The sequence below is a fragment of the Enhydra lutris genome, unplaced genomic scaffold (genome assembly GCF_002288905.1).
Source record: "Enhydra lutris kenyoni isolate GAN:26980312 unplaced genomic scaffold, ASM228890v2 scaffoldscaffold64, whole genome shotgun sequence".
NCBI classification, from domain to species: Eukaryota; Metazoa; Chordata; class Mammalia; order Carnivora; family Mustelidae; genus Enhydra; species Enhydra lutris.
This window is the reverse complement of record NW_019154148.1, coordinates 5,029,528-5,032,404: the sequence shown is the minus strand read 5'-3', so window position 1 is coordinate 5,032,404 and position 2,877 is coordinate 5,029,528.

Here is a 2,877-nt window from a genome sequence, read left to right as displayed (position 1 = left end):
TATATATATATATATATATAGGATATATATAAATATATATATAATATATATAAAAATATATATTGGATATATATTATATCCATATGTGTTACTATATATATATATTATATATATGTGTGTTACTATATATATATATAAATATATATTGGATATATATTATATCCATATGTGTTACAAACCCAATATTACATTGTCATAATCATTACTGTCAATAATTTTTTGTCTTTTTAAAATGTTGAAAGTTTCTATTTATAGTTTGTTATGTCAACTTTCTTATTTATCATTTGTTCTTGTGGATTTGAGTTACCATCTGGTATTATTATCTTATTCCAATACAGCTTTCCTCCTACCTGTGTCTTTTGAACTGTTATTCTCAAATATATTGCATTTCCATAAATTATAATCCCAACAGTACAATTATATACTTATTGTTTTACATAAGTGCTTTTTAAAAAGACTTTTCTTTCAGAGCAATTATTGATTCATGGCAAAATTAAGTAAAAAGTACAGAGATTTTTCATGTATCCTCTATTCTCACATATGTACAACCTTCCCACTATCAACACTCTCCAACCAGGATGGGGCATTTGTTACAATTGATGAACTATATCAACACATCATTATCACCCAAAGTGCATGTTTTACATTAGCGTTATGTCTTGTTATTGTATATTCTATACATTTGCATAAATGTGTAGTGACATGAATCCATCATTGTGGTATAGAAATTACAGTGTATTTTCACAGCCCTAGAAATTATTTGTGTTCCACTTACTCATCCTTTCCTGCCCCCTGCCTCAACCCCTGGCAACCAGTGATCTTGTTGTTCTCTCCATAGTTCGGCCTTTTCCAAAATCTCATATAGTTGGAATTAGTATATAGCCTTTTCAGATTGGCCTCTTTCACTTAGTAGTATGCCTTTAAGGTTCTTCCATATATTTTCATGGCATGAACTTTTCAAGTTCATTTCTTCTTAGTGCTGAGTAATATTCCATTGTCTGGATATACAAACATTTATTTATCTATTCACCTACTGAAGGACATCTTGGTTGTTCTGTAAGTTTTGGTAACTATTGATAAAGCTGCTATAAACATCTGTGTGCAGGTATCTGTATGGACATAAGTTTTCAGCTCCTTTGGGTACACATCAAGGAGTGCGACTGCAAGATCATACAGTATATTTCATTATACAAGAAACTGCCAACTCTTTTCCAAGGTGGCATTACCATTCTGTTTTTCTACCAGTAAGGAGTGAGAGTTCCTATTGCTCCACATCCACACCAGAATTTGGTGTTGTCTGTGTTTTGGATTTTGGCAGTTTTGGTAGGTATGTAGTGGTATGGCCCTGTTGTTTTCATTTGCAATACCCTGATGACATATGGTGTGGAGCATCTCTTCATATGCTTGTTTGCCACCTGTGTATATATCTTCTTGAGTAAGGTGTCTGTTGGGTCTTTGGCCCATGTTTAAATTGAGTCGTTTGTTTTCTTACTGTTGAGTTTTGAGAGTTCTTTGTATATTTTATCAGTTGCATCTTTTGCAATTATTTTCTCCCAATTCTGTTTTCTCATTATCTTGACATTGTCTTTCAGAGCACAAGTTTTTAATTTTAGTGAAGTTCAGCTTTTTGATTATTTCTTTCAAGGATTGTGTCTTTGGTGCCATATCTAAAAAGTCATCACCATACCTGAGGTCATTTGAGTTTTATACTTCATCTATTATCCATATATTCTTCTATATTATTTAATAGAATATATTACATGCTTCTGTTTGGTCTATTATCTATATGTTTTACATATTTATCTATTATTTATATTTTCTTCTAGGAATTTTGTAGCTTTGTACTTTAACTTTAGGTCTCTGACCCATTTGAGTTAATGTTTGTGAAGAGTATAAGGTCTGTGTCTAAATTCATTTTTTTTTTCTGGGGTGCCTGAGTGGTGGTTTTGGCTCAGGTCATGATCCCAGTGTCATGAGATCAAACCCTGTGATGGACTCTGTACTCAGCACAGAGTCTCCTTGAGATTCCATTTCCCTCTACCCCTCTCTCTCCCTCTCTAAAATAAATAAATAAATAAATAAATAAATAATTTTTTCTTTCTTTCTTTTCTTTGCATATGGATGTCCAGTTGCTCCAGCACCTTTTGTCAAAAGGACTCTCTTTGCTCAATTGTGTTAACATCCCCAGAAGAAGATACAGAATATAAAGTTAATTAATTCTGATCATGTACTCAGGAATCCCATAGTTTCCATTTGAACTTTACAAATGATTTAAGAGAAAATGTTCTTGTCTTGATGAGTCCAGACTGAGCTCTTAAGGGTATTATCCCTCTATAAGTAAAGAGTGTATGTTTTAGAGACAAAGTTTACTGTACTGTTTTCCAGTTTTGCGGCCTTGGGAAACTAATTTAATTCAATCTCAGTTTTCTCATCTTTAAATGGGGTCAGCATTTTTCTTATAGGATCGCTGTGAAGATTAAATAAGGTGCTTTTTGTAGACTGCTTTTCACATTAGTAAAAAGTCGGCAAATGAGAACTATTGCTATGATTTATATCAGAAGAAGCCTTCTTTAGCAAAGAAACATCACAAAGGAAGCTTAAATGTTATTTTCTTCCCCTAGAAACTACAATAAAGAACTCCAGAGGACTCTAATATTACACTTGAGCCTGAATCTACAGGAACCACAAAGTTTCCGGAGAACTCTGGCTGGGGAACCACATCCTTTAGGAATACATGATTTATTGTATGGAAATTAAGGGTGGCCTATGTGCACACAATATTTTGATGGCACTCTCTGTGCAAAATGAAGGGTGGAGAAGAGTATGATGAAAGACAAGAGGTTGGAGTTTCTGAAGTTTATTTCTGGTGTACATGTC